The sequence below is a fragment of the Betta splendens genome, chromosome 16 (genome assembly GCF_900634795.4).
Source record: "Betta splendens chromosome 16, fBetSpl5.4, whole genome shotgun sequence".
Lineage (NCBI taxonomy): Eukaryota > Metazoa > Chordata > Actinopteri > Anabantiformes > Osphronemidae > Betta > Betta splendens.
Genome location: NC_040896.2, coordinates 20,482,265 through 20,507,426, shown reverse-complemented (window position 1 = coordinate 20,507,426; position 25,162 = coordinate 20,482,265). Strand labels below are relative to the sequence as shown.

At 46.0% G+C, this 25,162-nt stretch overlaps 1 protein-coding gene across 2 annotated transcripts in view; it reads right to left on the bottom strand.

Moving 5' to 3' along the window:
- zfpm2a (zinc finger protein, FOG family member 2a) overlaps window positions 1-25,162 on the bottom strand; it is a 126,779-nt gene that overhangs the window by 13,534 nt on the left and 88,083 nt on the right. The window lies entirely within an intron of this gene.

Sequence of the window (25,162 nt, the reverse complement as noted above, 5' to 3'; positions counted from 1 at the left end):
AGTTTTTTTTTTTTTCTCAGGTTATCGTCAGCATTTTGTGTTTGCTGTTTAAATCGTGACGGGACACAAGCAGCGAGGGGAGAGCAAATGTGTGTGGAGTTGAAGGAAGCAGAGTGGAAACGTTATTGCGAAGGGTTAAGATTAGCCGGAGCAGGGGCCGAGCAGATGAAACGCCTCTCTGTTCCAACGGCTTTCGTTCCCGGAGAGAAGTCGGAATGCCGCGAATTTAACCTTGGGAGGCCGGATTCCTGCGAGACGCGCGCGGGGGATAATGAATCTGACCCCTTGCGAAAGCTGACATCATTTGAAGGCATCGACTCAAACGCTGGACAAACACCAAATCTACTCAAGTGCATTTAAATACAGACCACCAGCGGCACGCAGACAGCGCAAATCCACCACAACATAAATTCCAATATCATAAATACTTGCTATCACAAAAACAGAAGAGCCATAAAGCACGACTGCCTGTGTCTGGGACTATAAACCTCTGGCGTTACTCATAGGGAACAAACAGGCATGCACAATTTACAGCATTAGATCCCCGCTCTGTTTATCTTTTAAATAAGCCCACTTTATCACGCGTCTGCATAAGCAAATTGCATGCACCGCGCGTTGTTTTAACATTTGATACGCTGTCCAGGAGATTCACTCCTCTCGATGAATTCAATTGTCTTCGCGGTAGCCTGCTGCTGCCACAGGCATCAGGGCCCATCACCTGTTCGTTATCGCTGGCCGTCCTGTTTGGGAGCTCTTGAAATGGTGCCATGGCATTGACTCCCAGTTAACAGCAGGTCTCTGAACTTCTCACGGTCGATGGCGGCGGCTGGGAAATTACGCTAACAACTAATTAACATCATAAAGAGCGCTTAAATGGACGGACGACACCGGCAACCTTCATTTGCACACGCTAACGCGGAATTACCTGTGTTTTTATTTTTGCAGATAACGCGTGCATTTTTTAACACCTTTTAGAATATTCATTTCTCTGCGGCTGACTTTAGAATTGGCATCACTGTCCGTCCTTCTATTTAAACTATGTACTGTAAAAAAAAAAAAAAGAAAAAGCCACAAGGCCAAAATAATAATTGTCAAAACAGAGCGCTGGCAGAATTTCTACAGCTCCTTTTTTATTTATTTCCGCTTGAGTTTCGACGCACCTGCACCGCTATTTCCTGGGACTGAAATAACACATTCCATTTCTAATTTCTATTTGAATATAAAATATTTCCAGGCTGCCGCGGACCTCCGGTTACTGGTCCGAATAACAAAGTGCTGCCTGTCAGTCTGAGACACTTTGCTGGCTGGCTGAGCTAAGCTGGTTTAGACTGACAAGGCTGCGGCGTGCGGCGGCAGCCTCCGCTCCCGCTGGCAGCTCTCCTCCCCTCGATCCCTCTCCAACTCCGGCTCCCGGACCCGGCGTCCGTCGGCGGCGCGGCCGCTTTCCTCGCGGCGGTAGTGAAGCGGGGCCCGACTTCCACAGGACGGCGGTGCACTCCCACCTCATTACAGCGCCACATTACGGACTACAGCAGTAATATGGCTTTAATCTCCCCAAAATCATTAGAAATGTCAAGCTGGGGCCAGGGACTTCCCAGTCTACTGCTCCAGTGGCTTAGCCGCCTATCCCCTCCTTTCTGTATTAGCTATAACCAGAATTACAGTCGGTGCCAGATCCCCTGGAACTTTCAACCCTTTTGTTCCAACACTGAATGCACCATTAACATACCCTTTGAAATTATCTCTCTCGCCCTCCCTCCCCCTCCAAAAAAAGCCCCAAACAGCTAAATATGAAAACAGTTGATACCCCTACCCGCCACATACACCGCCCGTACCTCCCCCTTCTTTTCCTTAGCCTCTCCTAATGAGACGCAACATCCCTGTCTCTCCACTGAAGGATCCAGACTTTCTGTGTGATAGAGAGACTGCGGCTGTTTATTAATAATGAATTTGGATGTTTGCGTGCGGAATGTTATCAGCGCGCACACAATCCCACCAATAGTTTGCCCTGATGGGGTAGCTGGGTTCCTCATTAGCAGAACATATTTAATCCAGAAGTTTCTTATCAAATGTCACACCTGCATCTCTAAATGGCATTTTCACATTCATTCGCCTGTATTTGGGAGATGAGGCTCCAAGGTGCTTTGCAGAGATTAAGAAGGAGAGAGAGTGCGAGCTTATTTTATCATTTAGCGGGTCTGGAAGGAATCCAAGGAGTTTTTGTCTTGTTGTTGTAATTAGAAAGCCTTTTAAGTGATAACGCCTGCATAGGAATATGAATATGTAGCGATCAGGCCAGTTCCCCCATCTCCCTCTCCCTCTCTCAGTCTCTCGCTCGCTCGCTCTGCTTTTTTAAATTGTTGAATGCTGAGTTTTTGTTCTATGTACAGCAAGGATTAACTCAAACGCTTCAGAAGTTTAATGAAAGACTTGAAAGTGCACACTTTCTTGTTTTTCACTGTGACAATGTTTCTCTTCCTTGTGCAGGAGCAGACATGACATGAGTGCATTTTATTTTTTTTATGTCTTATACCTTAAAGCATAAAGGACATTTCCGCAGCAGCAGTTAACAGAATCTCACTTCATGTAACAAAACAATAAATACATTTTTGGCACAGTGTGATGAAGAGAAATAATATTACACAGCGTCAGCGTCAAGAGCAGGAATCCTATTTAAAAACCGGCAAAGACATGAGCCTCTCCTGTAAAACTGTGCAAATATTCAACACAATCCTGTCACAATGCTCTTCAGCAGCGGGCGGAAAATAGAGCAGGCGCGCGGTCTCCCTCTCAGTAGTGGCATTTACTTCCTGTGTATATCCACAGAAGCTGCTGCTAACCATCGGGCTCGAGATAAGTGCAAAACTGAGAAGTATTGATCCGGTAATAGTGGTTCACACTTTGACTCTGACACCTTAACCCTGCAGACATAATGTCATAGCCTCTTATCCTTTCCTCTTAACACAACCTGCCTATCTCCCACAAGCTGTCACCTCTAGTAATACGCTTCTCAAAAGCTCCCCTAAATCACTGAAATCATTGCACTTTCAGACATTATTTATTTTACCAGCTCCTAAAAGTGAAGCGTGATTTACAGTTCGGTAAAAGGTTGCGCCCCCCCCCCCCCCCCCCCCCTTTCTTTCCTCGTCTTCCTCCACTACCTGCTACACCTACTGGCGCTTTCTGTCAAGGTATTTCTACCATTGTAGCAGCTGCTACGTAGCAATTACGATGTAGGGTCTGTGTAATTGTGTTGGCTCACGGCGCATGACAAATACAGTGCAGCTACAGCCTGCACAGCGATCCCAGATGTGTGCTGGTTTAGACGTTTTCATTAATCGAAGGCGTCACTGTGTAACAGCGAAGTATTACACTCTGGCAGGTATGAATGAAGCGTAATGCAGCTTAATTACTCCACAGCTAAATATGTATTGTGAGGGTCCCTTATGTGGGACTTTTATCTGTCTCGAATCATGAGTTTAAGCCACCGGAGGGTAGGAGTTGTATTAATGAGGATTTAAGCGAAACGTGCTTGAATAATAACAAACTCACTCATTCAAAGGTTCTCGGTTCAGAGAGTCGAAAGATCAGGCTTTCTGCCCGAACGTTTCCGATCGACGCGTTTGACGACGGCTGATGTGTGAGCGAGCCGGGCCGTCCTCGAAGGATGCCGAACCTCAGCATTATATGCAAATGGTGTTTATTATCTCGCAGGCGGCACAGATCCCGCCTTGGTTGGGACTGGTGCAGCCCACAGCAACTTCCAAGCAAGGTTTTATGCACGAGGGTTCTAATTAGCTCTCTGAGGGCCGCAGTTAGCGCCGCACTTCTCACAACAGCCGTCGGGAAGTTGAACGCTAACTTGGAGGGCTCCATATGTTGCCCAGGAGGCCTGGGAGAAAGACTGATCCTGTGTGTTTCACCACGCTGCCTTATCATTCTTCTGTGGATTCATGAAAAAGCGGACAAACAAACAAAGTAGCTGGAAATACAGCGACATCTGAATTGCACTTCTAACATTATTCCTACTTATTTCTCTTCACATATACAGCACGTAAATAGAATGCCCTGTGCTGTAAACGATGTCCAGTGGTGCTGTTTCACAAATGTCACTGCAAAAACAAATGGCACTAAAATGATCACATCTCCAAGAAATTAAAAGCAGCCCAATTTGAAATAGCCTGTCATGAAATGCCATCGGCCGGCTCCATGTGACAGAGCAGCTACCTGCGCTGAGGCATCAGCCATATCCATGGCGAGTCCGTCCCCCTCATAGACCTCAGCTCACCCCTATCTCCAGGTACTCAATCAGCTTCCATTACAAAGCTGTGATGATCATCTGTCTTCTTCAAAAGCTGATTTTCACTGAAGAATGCTCCGGTTTACCCTGCCTCTCTGTTCTCTCTGTTCTGAATTGCCGCCTCAGTTTTCCTCCCCTTCGCTCTCAATCAGTGGGTGTTCTGCTTTTGACCCCGGCGGCGTTAAAAAGACGATGTGCCTCATTAACTGAGGCATCACACTGGCTTTTTCAACTTATTGTCTCTCGCACCTTATCCGGCCCTTCATCTTAAACTTGGAATAAATTAGAACGATAACGATCGTGCGTGTGCTATTAGTCACAAATGAAGTGGTTAGCGCAAAAAAAAAGGGGGGGGGGTGTAGATAAGCAGGAGATCTGATGCCGATTCATAAAGGGAAGGCAGATTGTTGTAAAATGGCAGATAGACCGTGCAAATTGGGTGCCGACATTATGAGGCAATGTTATTACCAAATTAGCTGCTGCTTTTTCCCACCCATCGTGATCCCAACCCTGAGAGGAAAAGGCAGAGGAAGGACACTATTGACATTGTTCTTTGAGCAAATAGCTCAGATTATACAGGAGGCACTGATACTGCTTTACCTCTAAGATATATTTGCTTTTAATTTATATGTTCGAATGTGACATTTTAAACTATTTCTCTATTGAGACTCCGGGCATTACGACGCAAATGACATTCCTGAGTAAACAGAGAATGGGATGGAATTTGCTATGAATGATAAGATAATGCAGCATTTGTTCAAGCTGAGTCTGTGGCTGCTGTTGGCTGACGAGGTCTTTTGTTCTAAGGTGAAGATATCTTCGTATATATTGTCTGGTCATGGCTTTACAGGTTAATACTTTAAATATTTGGTGAAATAACTTGGCCTGAAAAGTGATTTTTAGAGGAGAATCTCTCAGCTGAACTCGGAAAAACAGAACGAAGACACTAACCCAGTTCAGTGCAGAGGGGAATTATCACGTGACACACTGCAGGCCGAGGTAGCATCGCTCCGTTCTGAAGAATACAAACTGGTGGATTGAAGGTCTCTTGAATTCGGGCTGTCGCTGGGGGTAGGGGAGCTCTTGTAATTTGCAGAACTGAATCCATGGAGCGGGCATAAGGGAATAAGTTGGAAGGGGAAGAAGACAGAGAACAAACCTGGCAGGCACGTTGAGGCCATGCCAGTCCTGCCTGCGCCACGCGGTGTGGCAGGGGGGCAGTGCCAGGAAATGTGGCAAGAGGAGGAAAGATCAAACAACAAGGGCTGCAGATCTCCACCAATCTGCTCTGTATTAATGTCAGAGCCAAGGAGCAGCTGAACCAGACGTGATCCACAATGTGTGACAGCAAAGAGTGTGTGTGCGTGTGTGCCTGTGCGTGTGTGTCTCTATATGACCACTCGCCGCAAACTGGAACAATTTCATAATGGCCTGGTGGTACAGTATGAGAGACAGCTCAAAACTGTCACAGTGTGCGCAACGTTTTTTTCCAAGTTGTCTTGAGAAACTTGAGCTGAGCTCATAGTCAAGAGTCTGTTCTTAGATTCAACTTTTTCACTGTTGCATTTCTAATACGAGCGGCATCCGAGCTTCCGTTCGGAGGTGTTTCGCCCGCTCTCTGCACGTCGGACCGCCGTCCATGATGGAGTGCTGGGAACCTGGTGCCTGCATCGACACGCCTCTCAGCTCCAGTGGGCCGCAAACCCGGGCCTGCTCCAAAAACTTGTTCTGTATCGCCGCAATAAAGCAAGCAGACGGCAAATGAGCTCCACGCTGCCATCGCTCCCTCCCAGACAGATGGCAAAATTAGACAATATGCTTTCCAAAATTACACTGAAATCACATGGCCGTGCGTCTGCCCGCCTGCCTGCCTGTCTGTCCGTCCGTCCAGCCCGTGTTTGCCGGGGTGTGGCGCCTGGACTGTTGTTTGGGATGATGAGGAAGCCGGAGCCAGCCTCATTGCTGTTGATTGATATCGCAGCGCTGTGCTGGGATGTAAGGCCAGCAGGAGCATCAGTGGAAGATGGGGGAGAGACAGGGGGGTACATGGGTAGGCGGATTTAAAAAGAGGGGGGGGGGCTGCTCTATGACAATGCGTGATGAACAGCCTGCTTCTTGGAGTGCATCTGCAGGGGCCAGTTTGTAGTGCCGGGTCCTCAGAGAGATGTGGGAGGAGAGCAAATGTTTGAGGAGCGGACGCCGCAACTGCTGAGCGTCCCAGTGCTCCGTGTATTTTGGGAGTGACACAGAGGATGTTATGACAATATTAGCCTCTCTCCTTCCGTGTCTTTTTGAATAAAATCGCAAAGTGGAGAGTGGTAGCAGTGTCTCTGGCAGACATGGGAGTCTCTGCTGCAAACTGGGAAAGCTCCACTGTTTTGGTGGAATCACTGTTGAAGATCTTGTCTGAAGGAAATGACGATACTCCTTTGCTACAGGCAACTTACAAGTCCTGACTATCTCGTCATGTAAATGCTTCAGCAGCGGGGCCCCTGCCCTCCAAAGAAAAAACTGTTCACTGTTCAAATCCAGCATCTATGTTATAGCCCCATTTACAAACACAAATGCAATAAAGACTTAATTTGACCCAAACATTGAGATAGAATGACACAAATTATCTTTAAGCTTTTATCCAATACACTTCACATACATCCAAACTCAGCTGCAATGATGAAAGTATCAATTTGAAAGTGAGAAATAGCCTCTAATTAACTAAGTAAACATAAACATGGACATTTCTGGGATGAAAGTGGAGCTGCAGATGGCAGGATAGTCTGCTTCTGGACTCAGTCATGGCTGTAGTAGCCAGACAAAGTGAGTAGAAATTAGGAAGTTACACAGAGTTGGGACTTTTTGAAAAGACTAATGGTATATATTCAGTAGAATGATCACAACCGACAGACTGCTCATTGCCGGCTTTGATTGGCCTCCCAGTTTGTCGCTTGGGAGGAACCGCAGTCCCCTTGGTGATGGCTCTGTCTCCGTCTTTGTGCCCTGTTCAAGCAATTACGCTGAGCTACATGTTTTCATGTGGGAATGGACGAGAAAGGGGAGGGTGGCGGCGGCGGAAAAGGGAGGGAGGGCGTTATGAAAAGTCATTTTGGCGCTGCACTCTTCAGTTCCGGTCATGCTCTGTACCGACGCAAATTAAAACCTCCCCAGTAGCCTATGTAAATATGCTGCCTACTGCGCTGCGCTTTAATGAGCCATGATATGAAAGACATCTAAAACCAATGGAAAAGCACCGGCCACTTAGAGGTGGGGTGCGTCTGACAGGTGACAGGTAGCGCCGGGTTTAAGACGGGGTTGGATGATAGGGAGCTAGGTGTTGGGGTTCACCGGATGATGGGGCAAACCAGCCCTGGCATTCAGGACTCATCTGGAGCTGGAGCTGCAAGCCAGGGGAGAGTAACCAGCTTTTTAGCCTCAGGCTTTTCAACAAATTCTGGGTGGCAGCGGAGAGAGAGAGAGGGAAGGGGGTGCAGATGGAATGGTGTGTGTGTGTGTGTGTGTGTGTGTGTGTGTGTGTGTGTGTGTGTGTGTGTTCATGCATGTGTGTTTGTGTACCTGGTGTCTGCTCATTTTAAAGAAGGTGGTATGTTGTTAGGTGAGAAGTGCAAGGAGACAGTTACTATGTCTCCTGCCTTGAGACACAGCTCATTGTCACCCACTTAAAAAATGTACATAATTTTCCTCCATGCACACACACACACACACACACACACACACACACACACACACACACACACACACACACACACACACACACACACACACACACACACACACAGCCCCCCAATCCTCTAATAACCTGTCTTCTAAAAACCTTACAAGGATTACCTATCGGGAAATCTGCTTTGTATGCAGAATGTGCTGGGGGAATGGAAATGAGCAACTGTTCAAGATGGCGCTTACCAAAAAAAAAAAAAAAAAAAAAGGGGAGCCACATCTGCACAAACCGATTAATCCGAAACATTCAGAAGAATCTCAAGTCATTTACAATATCACAGAATCCATAATCAAGATTCGCTGCCAGAGCCCGAGTCTGCGGCGCAGAGTCAATGCCCAGTTCAAGGAGGGCTGATGGAATGTATAATTTCATGACAGATGCACGCATTCACGAGGGAACGCGGGGTCATTTTAAAATTCACAGGAAACAACTTACCCAAGAAAGGAAATACACACCCAATTATCAACGGGTAAAAGGAGGCGCGAGCAAACGAAATGTGTAAAATGTTTGTTCACTGATAGCACAGCATTCATAAAATGCTAATTTATTATTATTTAGCAAGACGTGCTCTCACTAAGAACATACCGCTCGAATGTCGCTGCTGCAAATCACAGGACTATAGATACAAGTATATCTCTAATTGGACAAATCCCTGTGTATGCATAACAATCATTAGGATGATGATGTTTATTATAAAGATTATGGGGCTTATTTGTTCTAACAGGTGACTCACCGAGAAGACACATTAGAATCGAATCACTGTGGTCTTGGACTCCCAGTGCTCAGAGAAAATTGAATATGTGGCAAGTTGAACGCAGCGCATTTCAAATATGAAAATGGGACAAGCAGATATGTAGATTTTTTTTCAATCTGTGGCATAGTTTGTGGGTTTGAACTGTGCCAAGCCATGCTAAATCCAGTCTTTAAAGCCTCGCAGTGAGCTATAAAGGTGGGAGCTGGCGGATGGGCTGGTGCGATCTATTGTTGTTGGGCCATCTGACAGTGGAACTCCGAGGAAGGGGGAAACAGAGGAACGAGTCAGTGGGGTGCCTTATGAATTTAGACTAAGTTGAGATTCAACATTTGGACAAAACACACTCTCTCCTGTGAACTGTCAGCAAATGCAAACCGAGCCCACTAAGAACTGTATTGGTGCGAAAGCATTTCTCAAAGCCACTTTGTAATCCGTCTGTGTTTTTACAGGGGCTCCACTTCGACAACACACACCACAATTGCCTGTTAATGAGAACAACAATCTACCTGAAAACGAGAAACTGCCACCACGGTGGTACCAATTCATTTATTTTAATAACCAGAACCTCCCATTTAAAGCCACTCCAATCAAACCCAGTTTCACTCCGGTGGCCCAGATTCACAAATCGCAAATTTTCCTCAAGGAACTTAGTTAAAAAACAGAGCAAATATTTGAACCACGGGGCAAAATGAACGCTAATGCTGCTCCGTGTCGGCCGGCTGTGGTAACTGGCTGCTGACAGGTGAGCGTCCACGATTTTCAAGGTGATAATTTAGCTGGTTTGGGGCTCCGCCGCTCCCAGAGTCACCCAGAACCATTCTCATTAACGGATGCGCTGAAAGAGGCCTTTTCTCTCGTCCCAGTCTTGAATTGGCGGCACTGGAGTGAAGAAGTTCACGGTAGGCGTCTATGTGACTAGTTTGGTTCCCTGTGTCCTGCTTCCAGCAGCGCTGATTGCAGAGCGGCTTTACAAGGAGCCATCTCTCGCCCCGGCAACTTTCTGTGACCTTGTGGGGCTGAATAAGACTGTAAAATTGATTCAGCTTGTGTAATAAAAGAGCACCCACATTATCAGCATTCTAATTTTAATTAATACAGGCAGCAGCGGCGGAGACATTATTTACGAGGGTGGCCCATGGTAAGCAAACACAATAATAATCTGCTCCATATTTTTATTGATATGTTGATGAATGGCTCTTTCGCACAAAACACCAATGGAATGTCTCAGTGGCCGATCACACAAGAAAGATTATTTCACTGCCAGTTTCCTTCACACGCCCCCCTCCTCCCGCCTCATCTCTCCCTAGCCTAGCCCTTTGTTTGTATCACCTTAAGTTCCTGACTCCAAACCCTATTACTGAGAGCTGGGTCAGGCGATAGAGTCAACTAACCTCCAGAAGGTGAATTACGGCCACAAATAAATAGTCCTGCAGCGGCAGCATCGCACAAACATCTGGCTGTCTTGCAAACAGTGACTGCGGCCGGCGCGTTGTCTGGAGGCCACAGACATCACAGAGCACGTCACACATTCAGCTCTGAATCGGACTTTAACACCAGCGAGACACCGGCCACTTCCCGGCACAGCGAATGCGGCCCTTCAGTGTCCTTTAGACACAGCTTCTTTACAAATCAGTGTTGTTACACCTTCCTGAAATATAAAAGAGAAAAATAATTCTAATTATATGTGTGTTCTTTTCAAATTATTATGTTTTTAGCTTTATCTCAGACACCAATAATCATCTGGTCCGGCGTTAAAATATGGTTCCAGTGGTGGGGGGAAAGAAAGGCTTTTATGTGAAGTTAAAATCATCCCTTTTCTCAGTGGATTATAGGCTCGTTACAGAATGCCGACTGCTGGCAAAGAATGAGAGAATGCTACTTTATTAAACACTCTCTGAATATTCTCTATCCAATGAATATCTGGTTTAGTGAGCACAAAGACCCCAGCCTCACAGTCAAAGTGTGTAAAATAAAAAGACAGCAACCTTCATATCTAGGTTATCCTTTATAATTAGGTGTCTATGTAGCTCATGCCATTTCCCCTGTTTGATAATTGTAGTCCATCCCTCCTAATTTTGCAGAGAGTCAGAAAAAAATGCTTATTTGTGCCTATCTTCCTTATTAATTCTCCTCACAAATCCTTGATTATTTTCCAATCCTTTCCTCTGATATCTCTGGCTCTGTTTGTCTGTTTCACTCACTCCTCCACTGAGCAGTCTGCCTTCCTTCTCAATCGCCTGTTTTGTTTCCCGTTTTAATGAACAGTTGGATTCTTTTATTTCTCTACAAGTGCTGGATTTGCCTTATCACCCCCCGTCCCTTTGAGGGTTGCCAATTGGTTTTATCCATGGATGTATCATTTCTTAGGCTTCCTCTTTTTTTCTCCACAAAGAGAAAGAACCACTCCGTCAACAAGCCTCTCCGGAGCCAGAGATTAAAAACCTCAACATCACCTACCTTCCAGCGCTACTCCCAACTGGTTTGTGTAAAACTCAATTAAACTTGTCCCCACTGAATTTCACATTACAGTACATTAAAAGGAAATTCTTCAAGCGTGATGACAAAGCTCAAACCTAGCTTCAGAGCCGCTATTTAGGAGCTTTCCTAAACGTTGTAGTCTTCGGGGCTTTAGCCTCATGTTGATGCAAAAGGAGCTAAGCACAAAGACAAAGAAAAGGTTTTCCTTTGACTCGGGAGAAAAACAAACTTTCTGATTTATTTATTTACAGAGACAGGGGAGAATCACAGTGTCTGCCTGATGGGCTGCACACAAACGGCGAGGTCTCAGTCCGTCACCTGGCTTCAGACTAAAGGTAAAACGCAGCCGCTTGATCAACAGAAGTAACCAGGACACAACGATAGTTGTCAACCATGTGACATTAGCCATCTTTGCCAAATACAGATGTTAATCTTCGGGGAGTTTGCTGATTTTTGATCTCAATTTCAGAGCCTCGGTGAGTCGATAAATTATTCCACCGCCTTCGTACAATCTGTCTGGGTGAAAAGGGAGTGTTCAGTCAAGCGTTGCACCGACGCAAGGAAACATAGCAGGTCGATGCGTGTTAACTTCATTCACATGCGATAATGTGCTTTCAACTACACGATCGTAAACCCGAGATCCGAGCGGGGGAGGGGGATCCTTAAGATGTCGTCCCTTTATGAGCGGCGTCTTCTCTTTTGTAGTTTGTGCTCTCCTCCCGAGTGGGAGAGAACAAGCGCCGACTGCAAACGTGGAGGGTTTCCTCCACGAAAGCTGAGCAGGAAGGAGAAAGGGAGGCTTGGCTTGGCTTCAGCCAGGTCAGTTTTACAAGAGGAGAATCAGGAGATCCACTCCTCTCCTCGCCCCCCTTCCTCTTCACTCTCTCTTGTTCTCCCACGTGAAGCCATCCCTCCCCACTGCCCAAGAATTTAAGGGCAGCTTTGAACCTTCTCTCTCAGCGTTCTCTGACACTGTCAAATGTGTGTGTGTGCGTGTGTGTGTGTGTGTGTGTGTGTGTGTGTGTGTGTGCTCATTTTCCCGTCAGCCACCTAAAGGTGTTTTCGTGCTGAGATTAGTGGATGAGGTGCAGTCTGTGTTTTGGGCCAAACATGCCCATCCTTTGACATGAGGGCGGACTCCGACTCCGACTGGGCTACGGACCAAAATCACTCCCTCTCGTCTCCTCTGCTTCCTCCTCAATCCTCTCCAACACATGACATGTGTCACTGCTACAGATCTGCACTGGAAGATACGAGCGGTTCAAGGTCAGGGCAACCCCGCAAAGCAGAGCAACGAGAGGGGGAATCTTTCAGACCCCCTCTTTTTTTTCCCACACTGATGGACTATTTAAAAAGTTCATTTTTCTTAAATGCTTAGCATATTTCATGGGGCTATAATGTGAGCTCCATAATGTGAAATCTCCATTAGCCGAAGATGGGAGTTGCAGTAATGCAATGGATATGTCAATTCTCTTGTTCTGGAAAAGAGAATTTTTGTAGGGATTTAAAACCCATGTAATATTCATATTTTCTATTTCACAGCACAATAGCCAGTGAGGAACTAAAGTGATTATATATAGCCAGAGTCAAACTCTCGGGCTGTTATCTATTATAGTTTAATAAATCAACAGAGAGAGAGCAGGGCGTGCAAATATTCAGGAACCACATTGGGACCCGTCTTGAGCCAAATATGTTTGATGAGATTAAAAAAAAAATATGGTTTAAGAACTATTTAAATAGTAGCTACATGGAATTCGATGAGAGATGAATCAGTCTTGTATTTTCATGCATCAGCTTCTTGCATCTGGACTTGCAGGTCCCCGGCGACAAAAGTTTAATTAACTCCCAAGTTTCACCAGTGACAAAATATTATTGAGCCCAAATGCGTTTCTGTGGCCAGGTTAACTCAGACAGGAGGGGAGCGGGGCCACCATGTAATTATTTGGCACTTACAATGTCCTACACTTCAGATTTGCGAGGATGGCGAGCAGAAAATCTGTTTACTATGGAGCCGAGCTCCTCACTCTCTCTTCTGTGTGTGGATGAAGCCTTTGAATAATTCATAGTGAGAGCCACAGGCATATGCAATGGAAAAGTGTTGGAGAATATCACACCAAAGATGGCATCCTCTATTATGTGCACTGTGCCCAGCGTACCCACAGACCTCATGTAATGTAATTGGATAAAAGTCAGATGCTGCATATTGAGGAGCTGCATAAGGCAGTGATATTCTTCAGTCTCTGGAATGTGCTAATTGACTCAAAAGCAGCTACAGGAACAAAACAGCGCAGCTCATTGTCTTCATATATTTATCTCCAACACCTCATTACTTGTTCGTGCCGTTACACGAAATAAGTGGCATAAATTTACTTACTACAACTTGTGTTCAAAAAGCATGACCTCTGCCAGATAGAACAGAGGTGGAGGGGTGCGAGGCAACGAGAGGGGGGGTTGGGGGTCTAACGAGGCCTAAATTAGAATGTAGTTATTCTGATTTGGGTCCAACAAAGATGTTTTTGTTGTCATTTTACTTTTGTTGACAACTTGTCTCATCGGGATGCCGCTGACTGAAACAATGTGACGTGTTTTACATATCAAAACTGCCAAGCCTTTCATTCGGAGACACTTCATTGTCACTGACAACATCTTTATTGACAGGTAAAGCCACAGAGATTAGACGGCGAGTTCTAATTAGTATCTCCCTCCTTACAGTATCGGCACACGCCAAGCACCGAGAAAGTAGGATGATCAAGACGAAGCCATCTAGCTGTGGAAGAAGTTTTCTGATCATTTATGTGATGAAACTATTACTAGTAAAGTATAGTACAGCAATATGCTGCTGAAATAATGATTTTAATAGCAAACGTCATACAGAACCATTGAACAGCACTGGCAGCAGTGCAGATATTCTAAAGGTTTTGAAGTGAGGCTCGCTGTTCCGGCCAATCAGAGGATTTCAATCCTTTTTGATGTTTAAGTTTTTGGTAATTTCATAAAGAAGCACAGCAGAGCAGGGAAAGAGAAAAGACTGCATGCATATAAAACATCTGTGTTAGCTTGTGTTGTACTATAGAGCAGAGCTACTGTAGTGCCATTAATATATATTTTTATTATTAGTTTATTTCCTGGTCATTTCTTATTTTACAAATTAACTCTAAACTCTCTTAAATTCGTACAAAGCATTGTGTTGTTAAACATTTTACATATGTGCTATCCTATTCCGTAAAGTGCAGCTGACAAAAAAATCCTATTTTCCGTCCGTATGAATATGGCAAGTCATGGAAAGCACCTGAAGGCTGCATTCCAGTGCAGCACTTGTAAGCACACAGCGTAGCAGCGGTGTTGCAATCCACCACTGAAGGAAACACTCCGCAGAGGAAGAGAAGGCGATGATGGATGCGATGGCCGTCTAACTGTAGAAGGCAGTCAGTGGGTAGGCTTGCTTAATTCCTGACATGAAATATTACCTGCGGCTTTCGACAGAGCAGACCTGCTTGGATGGTGGGAGAGATAGCATCCATCCTTTCAGTATAAGAAACAAACAAACAAACAAAAGCTCCAAGACCCCTGACCCGACAAAGGAAGTACAACTGATAAGTTAGTACCAATTTCTCCCCGTTCCTCTCTCTTTTCTTTGAATAGCATTTCTCTGCCTTTGGCCCCAGTTTCACCTTGCTATGCCGGTGCCCTTCTATTAAAGGTGGTAATGGCTGCCAACTTCCCCCAGGCCGTCTTTTTAATATTTGTCACTCATGAAAGAAAGGGAGGGGGGGGGGGGGGGGGTGATAAATCTTACTTTTGCCAGCTAAGGGCTTCTATCTCCCAAACAGAATAAAATCCAGTCCAAAACACTGCTGTGCGCATTAGAAAGCTGTGGGTTTAAGCCTTGTCCGCCATGATCAAACTAGGATTTATGAAGCATCATAACTCCCGACAACATCCAGCGGCTTATTAATTTTATATATTTCTGTCCATTCCCTGATATTCCCAGCCTTGACAGTCACTCAAGATAAGCCAAAAGCGTTCTGACAGGATGGAGTGTGTATATATTTTTCACTGTTCTGCCGCTCCCCCTCCAGTTGAATAGGTTTAGTGGAAACCTTGAGGCTGCTGTGGTGTGATTTATCTCTGGTTTTTGTCTTCACTTGCAACCTTCTCATTTGTAAGGACCCTTAAATCAGCCTTGCACTCTGCTGAGCCATGAGAACGAGGCAGAGAGAGACAGGGAGGCAGTGTGTGTGTGTGTGTGTGTGTGTGTGTGTGTGTGTGTGTGTGTGTGTGTGTGTGTACTGTACGTGTGCTGTATGGCAGCATGTATGTTTACGTGCAGAGGGAGGGAGAAGGAGAAGGAGAGGAGGCGGCTCCAACAAAGTATCACACATGTGGTTGAATTTTAATCAAAACACTCACTAATCACCATTTACAGGCCGACTATATAAAGGCTTGTTCTCTGATATGAGAGGGCAACATGCTGATAGGGTTTAATTTAACTAGAGTCCAGGTCGGAGGCTTGATTTAATGTGGCCCACAGGAAAAGAGAGCGGGCAGGAGAGCGAGAGAGAAATACTTCTTTATGCAGTGATCACATAAGTTCACATCAATAAAGCCCTAACCCATTACCAGAAACACTACATGAGAGGAGGGGCCTTGTGTGAGCACAGGCTGCTTCTCAGCATCAGGACAGAACCGGTGCCACGGTAACGCTCCCGCTGGCTGCTCCACTTCTCCAACACACCAAGCAGAACAGGTTCCTGACATGCGTTCTCCACGGTAACCCCCCCCCTAACCCGCTGAACCCTGAGTTTAGAAGTTAATGCTTATAATAAATAACTATCACTAATGCAAACTAATTCTGTAGATACTTTTCATTCTTGAAGTTCAACAACAGTACGATCTTAGCCTAAAGGCATCCAGTTTCCAGCCTAAACACAATCGAGGCCATGCTTTTTCCACAAACCTTCTTATGGGGTCAGAGCTCCTCCAGTCTGCCCTACTGCAGGTCTCCTGAGAGCACATATGCCGTTTTCACTCTGCACCTACATCTTCTCCCACCTTCACTTCTCTTTCAGCCGCCCGCTCTCTGGCTCTGACCCCGACCACACTAACTAACCATAGTGGCTATCACACCCAGCAGTGGCTGACTAAGACCCTGGCATGCACGAGGCAGACACAGCAGCAAATGACTGAAGCACGCGGCAGCGAGGAGGCAGGCAGGATGTAATCTGCAGGAGCTGTTGATACAGGGAAACACACAGGGTTTGGGTCAAAGGGATTAAAATGGTGGAGGTGCTGGTTGTAAGAAGGAGAAGGGCTGTGAAATAGTGGCGGGAGCAGCGGGCGAGCCACCCCATAACAGAGAGGAGTGGGGAGATTACAGGGGGAATGGTGCAAGGGGGATTCCTGTGAGGAGAGGGGAAGAAGTGACTCCACATGGCATTGGAACATAGCATTAGCAGCCACTATTCAACGGTATACAGGCTTAGCCAGCTCAGGGCATCGGGAGAGGTGGTCAGCAGAAATCCTCTGGCCACGTGATGCCGGCTTCCTATAGGCGGCGGAAGCAGACGGCCTCACCTGAAGCCACTCAGCCTGCATCTTCGCGTCCACGTATCTAATCTTAAACAAATAGGGCCACGTCTGCGGGGTCACATTCAGCCAGGCGGCTTTAACCGAGCTCGTCATGCCTATGCTAACCTCACACGCTTTGGGTATAGAGTCCTATCAACAGAACATGTCAATCACTTCTGCGTGAAAAAAGGGGGCGATACGGCACTAAAACCTATCTCATATGGACCCAAATACAGTACTCACTGGCTTCCATTTCACAGTCTGTGGGAGAGCAGGGTTCAAAAATCTTACATCAATTTTTTTTTTCATTCCAGCTATCCAGGGGCTCAGATTCCAGTTACATTTCACATTGAATAGACTTGTGTCTCCAGCAGCCTAGCCCCCTTCTAGTATGCTGGCTAGTGGAGCGATGACAGATTGGTTTCCACTCACTGCACGGGGGAGCACAATGGAGTGGCTTTGACAGAGTTAAGAGAAACAGTGCATCAATGCCCCCCCCCCTTCTGTACGCACACTTCCCTAGTCCACCTTCTCTCCTTTTCTTTTTTCTCTCCCTCTCTCTCTCTCTTCCCTGGGGCTTAAAGAATGGATGGCCCTGTCTGACCTGGACGACACTGATGTCTAGTCCTCTACACTACTGTACCTACAGCACAGGCTGCCTGCTAGCACACCCCCCTGTTCACTCTTTCTCTCTCTCTCTCAAACGCACGCACGCACGCACACACAAACGCGCGCGCACGTGCATGCGCGCGCACACGCACACGCACACGCACACACACACACACACACACACACACACACACACACACACACACACACACACACACAGAAGCCGGGGCACCCATCTCTGTCACCCACCGCCGACAGGCAGAGGTCAGCAGAGCTCAGGCACTAAGGCAACCTGAGGTACTGTGGGGTTTAGCTCATAAGCAGCCAGTAACAGTGTAATAGTGTGGACAGACAAAAGGCTCGAGCCTTAGCAACCTGAACAATCTAATGCTGAGAGCAACTGCTGCTGGAAATGAATAACTTATGTAATACATTATTGCCGCCCGAAAAAAAATCCTCATTCTCTTAATTTAAACACAAGCCCTAAATTACTGTCATCTTTTTTTATGAGATGATTGATTATGATCGGCTAAGAACTGAATTGGCAGCGTTGGCCAGTAATCAATGCAAGTGATCAAGTGATCATTGATCCAGTCAACTGAATTTCATTTGTACAGTCAGGTTAATGTCTCATTTGTTCAACTAATGTCTCATTACATTAGATTCCCAGCACAGAACGTAAGTATAGGCACCAGGAAGTCAGATACATATTGTAATGTGACTTATAGATATTTTGTATACAGAAATCGTTTTTTTGTTTAACTTCAGGCATAAAAACCTTCATAGATAGGGCTATGGAGGGATCATAGATCAGAGTGATGGCTAGTCAAAGTCAGGACGCAGACCCTGTATGACCATCGGAGCGGGTGGAGCAGATCATACGATAAAGCAACCTCAGAAAAACAAACAAACAAAAAAACATGATCACACCAACACTCTACACACTGTAGCGCTAGAAGTGTGTGATTGTGCGTGTGGTTTTTTCCGCGCAGGTGGATGTACAATCAATAAAATGGATTAGCTGCAAAGGTATGTATAAAGGTTATCACCGAGCTCCCCTGCATGAACACAGCGGCGACCGCATAGAACAAGTTTGTAATGCGTTGAGCTATTTCTACTTGAAAATCTGATTATGTTTCACCTGAGCCACCAATTGATTTGGTGGGGTGTACATTATCAAAAGAAAAATAAACGCCGCTCCGCTGGGAAGCGCCACGGCTTCAATTCAATCGTCCAGACACTATAACGCCAACACGCCAACATGGAGACGAGTGCTCCGCATTTGCAACGCCGCGGCTACCTCTCTCCTTCCGTCTCAGCAGAGTTTCACCCAGCGCCGCTTTGACGCGCTGCGGTCCCTCAACCCTCAGAGACACTTTAACCGTGTGGTTTTCCATCACGCTGACTGACGATCTGAACACCCCTCCACCCCACTGATTCCTCTATCGCCCTCCCTCCATCTCCCTTGCTCCTTTTCTCTCTCAGACCGATCCTCCGCCCCCAGATGCCCCCCGCCCACCCAAGCCAAGCCTGCTAAAAAGCCACCAACCTTTCCCCCCCTTCCAAAAAAAGCTGTGTGGATGTGCAGAAAGGCCCCTCTCTCTCCAGCCCACAGCTTTTGTCTCTGATTATCCCTGCACACACACAGGCACCATCATCTCCCTCTTCTTCTCAACCTGCTCCTAGATCTTGTGTGCATTTGTGTGTGTGTGTGTGTGTGTGTGTGTGTGTGTGTGTGTGTGTGTGTGTGTGTGTGTGTGTGTGTGTGTGTGTGTGTGTGTGTGTGTGTGTGTGAGTCTGTGGAGGGGGTGACTCTGACCAATGGCATCCAGAAGCAGGGCTTTATCCTGAAGAACACTGACAATGCTTTTCACACCTACTTACCACAGCAGAGATGGGGGCGGTGGGCTGGATCATACCCAGGCCTAAAAGCAGGCTAAGGGCTTTGAGAAGACACACAAAGTGGACGCTTTAATTACCGACTCAAGATCCTGCAGTAGATTAAAAAAAAAAACTCAGAGACTTATTTTCATATCTGCAGAATTTTTGAATGAACATAAAACCGGCCATTGATTGTGCCATTAAGGGAGGGGAGCTAGGACAGGGAATATAAAGCACATATAATCACATTAACTTGCAGTGATTACTGTAATAAAATGTGATCTTCTGCGCACATCCAATGCCGAGCGGAAGAATCGCCTTGAATGGGACTGAATCATTTTGTTGTGAGGGGGTTGTACAGCGTGCTTTCGCTGGTCGATGCCTGTATTTTGAGCCAATCGGCGCTACTGCAAGATCAATGCCGGAGCATCTCTCATCATTGATTGTACAATTATGGAGGAGTTAAAGCTGCGGCCCGCTCCCATGTAGCCGTACTAATGTAAAAGCATTAGCAGGCGCAGGAGACGGAGAGGAGTAAAGACGCTTCCTCTTACTCACTGTCCCCCCCCCACCCCCACTTTTTTTTTTTTTTTTTTTTTTTTTTTACAGTGGCGGTGCTTAAAGCGAAAGCTCGGTGTAGTCCAGGTACTTCACTCAGATGATTATAATGCCACAAGGGTGCAATACATCACTCTTATTAGCCACACTGGAGCACAATGGTATCATAATTAATGGTCGCAGCAGGATTGAACGCTGCCCTGACATGGAAAAGTGGGCCTACTTAAGCTCTACAAGGCATTTAAATATGCAGAGTGAATGGCACAACCCAAACCCTCCCGCTCTAAGGACAGCCCACACTCATTAGCCTGACACCCTCCGTGGCATTGATACAAGGACGAATGGCTATCGTCACACATACACACACAACACACAGGAGTCACAAGCGCACACTCAAAGACGTTCACGCAGACCACAGCATTAAAAACATCAAAATCTCCTCCCTCATCAGTGCCCATCACCTCTTTGAAACCTTCTCCCTGTTTTGTGTTTTTTGTGTGTGAAGGCTTAGTCCACGCTGAATGCAGATGGACGCATATGTGTCAGCAGCCATTATGTGAATTTTCGGTCGGCGTGCTAGCAAGTGCGTGTGCGCTTGCTGTGGCGGGGTGTGATGTCTGGTGCCTGCGCTATATTGTCTAGCGCAAGGAAGCTGTGGCGGCGCAGCGGGAGAACAATGCGCATAAAAGGTTGTTGGAGGAAGCGTCTGGAGCCGACGTCTTTCACGCGGCGCTGAATGGAGCGGCAGCAAAATGGCGTGTGTGTGTGTTTGTGTGTGTGTGTGTGTGTGTGTGCGTGTGCATGTAGTTTGCATGTTTACGACACAGAAATTAAAAAACGCCCTCCCGAACATGTTTGTGGAAAATAATAACCCTGGATTCCCGTTCCATAGCATCGCGTGCTCGTGTGCGTGTGTGTGGGTTGGTTAAGTCCTCTCAGATTGCTGTATGATTTGGATTTTGCTTCCCTTAACCCAGTCTCCTCCTCCTCCTCTCCCCGCAAAGCCAGCTTTACAACTTCTCAGTCGCTAATGTGGAAGCCTCAGCCACAAGACAAGCTACTCAACAGCTGCCAAATGCCTAAACCAGCCGATCGTCTCCAGCCCGGCTCACTCCAGCCTGACCGCGTGGATTTATTGCGTGGCTCAGTGCAATCAATTATTGTTGCAGTGCAATCATTAATAATTTCCTAATGAAAACGATTCCGTTGATCTCTGTTGTCTTTTAATTAAACATAATTAGTCAGCGGCTCGGAGCTGTGGTGGGGACTCCTTTAGGGTACAATTCTGTTTTAATACACTGATAATGAAATTTCTACATTGTGTCAGTTGTTTAGTTATTATTCAGTCACACTCTTTCGCTATGTTCCCAGATAACAGATAATAACCCTCGCACCTCCCGTTCACCACAGTCATTTTTAAAGAGGAGGGTTGAAATGAACAATTAAACGGTGAACTGTACCTCTGTGTTTAACGCTGCCTGCTGCCAAAAAAAAAAAAAAAAACCACAGTAACAGTAAAATGAAATAAACAAGTGAAATGCCACCGCATTTGTCCAGCCAGGTCACGCTGCTTCATCTCATGCCTCTGACAGCTCAGCAGCAGTGGAAGGAGCAAATGAAGGCATGAAGAAGGATCTGATCGCGAGGACTTACTGAATATGAAATAACACAAAGACACAGGGAGTTGGTTAATTCTGCACTTCCCGGGCTTATGTAAAACGGCCTAGTTACATTGGTCAATTCCTGCGTGAACAATGGGCTAAGTTGCTCTGGAGACTTATTGGACATGCTGTATCTGAATGTGGTCTGGCTTAAGAGGCTTACAGTTGAAAAGTTTAGGTGACCTCGGAATAAAGCCACATAATGTGCTCACAGCGAGCGCGCATAGTTTCAATGGGCTCCGATATCAGGTAACAATGGGACGAGCACAATGGAAGCTCACGCCGAGGATGTCTTAAGTCACACGGCACTTTTCACCGCACCCGTCATTTCTGCCGCCGCGCACGCAGACAGTCTGCGACTCCTGACTGCAGAGAACACGAGCTCGCCGTCTTGCTGCTAGCACCGTTAGCGCTACAGGGCCGTCAACTCCGTTTATTGGACCCTCTTTCATAGATCTGGGTCATATGAATAAACGGGCTGTGCAGAAATGAACGTGCAAAAACGACTAAAGACTGAAATAACACGTTAGTCGTGCATTCGCTCACACACAAATATAGAACAACACCTGCGGTATGCTTTAACGAACCCCTTTTTCAGCGACGTGTTTGCATGCTCCGTTTCGGCTGAACAGCTAAGATCCTTCCAGTCAGATGGGCCTGCAGTATTTGAACAGAGTCTCAGTTGGTTCCAAATTCAGCTGGGATATGCTAAAAGACGTAAGTCAGAATAAAGCAGATTTTTTGGTAATACTCTCCTACTTTCCAGCTGTTTTGTTTATCAATCTGTTGTTTATCTGTACAGAAAATTCTCCCCTCTCTGTCTCTGGGTGCCTGTCTGTCATCCCCCGCCCTCCCTCCCTCCCTCTCTCTCTCCTGCATTACTGTAACATATAATTACTCTGCAGACTTACTGCCTGTTTCTATAACTTCCGCGCTTCAAAGAAGCTGTCGGAGTGTGGAGAAGAGCATTGTGGGAGTTCCAGGTGGATTTCTCGATAATGAGTTAGCGCTGCAGTAGAGTTGAGAGTTTTAGTAATGGCTGGCTGCTGAGGCTCTTCCTGAGAGTTTAATGTAAAACAAACAGGGCCATGCTGACAGCCTGGGAAAAACAGATATTGCACTTTCCCTGGTTTCACTTTAGGGCCCTTGCTGCCTCTCGTTTTAAGAAAGCAAATTCAAAGAATTTATATTCATGAAATTGCTCTACAAATCCTAATTTGAGACATTTAAACGCCTCAGACATTAAACATGCTCTTTGACTTAAATTTTTTTTTTGTTCCTGTCTGTCACCTCATCTGGATGAAACTATACAGGCACGAAGACAGAATACAACTTGTCAAGAAAGACATAGTTTTGCTGGCAACAGGAAATGCAGAATCCTAAAAATAGACATAAAAATTAAATTAGACTCTAGATGGTTGGCTTGTCTTGGTAGTGATGACCAGAGGCGCCCTGTGGGGGACCTGGCTGCACCACCCTGCTGCTTGTTACACACTCCAGTGCATGTATTATACATAACTCGCTGCAAGAATACAAGTCTCAGAGGAATCATTTTGCTGAATCCGGTCCTCTTTCCATTTCCGCGCACTTTCCCTCGACTTACTGAATGACAAGTTTGTAGGACGGAGGATGAGGAGTAGTACAAAATGTAATGCAGAAATCATAGGCCCAGCAGAAAGCCACAGCCACTCAAACCAATCACCAGTCCTTACTTAGAGATACTCCCCCATAGATTCACGCTGGCACGCGTCCAAAGTGAACTGCTACTATCTTCGCAGGCAGCCATAAAGAAAGCCGAGACTACTGAAACGTGAGCCAAAACATATTCTGCAAGCATACTGTGCATTGAGATATTCACTGTTTTCCATAAGTAACGCATCTCAGGGAGCAATGAAGCAGCCGACAGAGGGGCAGCGGCGCAGGGGTGAAGACATAAACAATCTGGGCCTCGGCTTCCCGAGGTGGGAGGAAAGTTCCCGCGTGGACTCTGAAGTGCGGTTTCCCCTCAGTCGATCCACGCAAGCGTAGACACGATAAACACAACTCAGGAACTACCTCAAAAAAGCAGTCAAATAACTAAATTCAATATTGAATTTAACAAAGATTTAATATTTTCAGCACGCGGACATTTCAATTTCAATGTCACCTCCAGAGGGTGCGCACACACACGCGCACGCGCGCAGATTGGAATATTTAACAGAAGGCGATGGAGAAGAATGAGCACTACAAATCGTGTCCGGACGCAAGAGTCAAACAGCTGAACGGCATCAAACACTTCACCACTTTCTGAACTTAGTCCAAGTCCACCTTGGAAAAAAAAAACGCCAGGAGCAAAGTGTGGAACTATTTTGGTTTGAGAGCAGAGAAAAATGGACACCCAACCAATTTATCCAAAGCTCTGTGGCAAAGTTGCTACAAAGCAGTTCAAGTCAAGTATGGAATTACACAGCCTGGATGGGTTTTTTTGTAACTCGTAGTATCACAGTAGTATCAAAGTTTCCATATTTAATGAAACGTTCATTTCAAAGGCAAAAAGTTTTCGTGATGGAAAAACTCCGGCTGTGGATTTTTTTTTCTCTTTTTTTTTGTGACTTTACAATTTAATGAGTTCAATGGAGTTTTTAAATTGAGTGATTGTCTCTCAGCTACCACCAAGTGACGAGAGATCGCTCCCTCTCAGATTTCAATTAATTCTTTGCGTTCGCCATTCTCTCCGTTATCGGCACTTATCAGTTGGCAAGCGCGCGCCGATCCTCGCCGAGGATTTAGAGTAATGAACTTATACAGTACAACGCAGAACAACTCTCGCAAGGGCACGTCTGGAGATGTTATTGTGTTTAATTTAATAAGGTCAAACCAGAAGAGACAAACAAAGGAACTTGCCGGTGATACACAGCTGAGGTTGCGATGTTGCGCGCGCACGTGATGCTATCTGGAGGATGCATGGATGAAGAGTGGCAGAAGAAATTCTCAGACTTAACAAATAGTGAAAAAAAATCCCGTTATTGCTCCCCTTTTTTGTTTCATATAGTCGGTCTCTGAGCTGAAAGATTAGAAGATTTTTAAAGAAGTGCATAATCTTCTTTAACAGCTTATCAAAACTTTAATGATTTGGTGATAAAGAGCACAAAGTTAAGTAGCCGGTTAAGAGGATAACTCCCCAGTGCAGTCTAGTGATTAGTAGATGAGAATTGGGAGACCGAAAATCCGGGTTGCAAATCCCACTCCTGCCACTTATTCACTTTGAGGGAGAAGAAGCTCCATTTCAGCTTTGGGGGTATTGTCACGGGGTAATCATTTTTTGAAAAGTGATAAATGGAGCCCCTTTCCTTCACCCTTTAGAATCCAAAACACATCCTTATTTACGTATTTATTTTGCTCTGTCTCTGTGGTTAACACCCGTCAAGACCCAATTATAGCTGCGGCAGCCTCGTGCTTTCAGAAGAGGCAAAGCCACAGACTGTGGTGTCAGGGTTGTGTACAGTTTGAGCGTCTTCCCTCGCAGCGAACCGCGTCTCTGCGCATCCATGTTGGGATGCTTTAATGAGGAGCTTTTGTCTGGACACAATGCGGCAGATTGAGGAGTCGTTCGGTGCATTCAGGGTCCAATTTTGAACCAACAA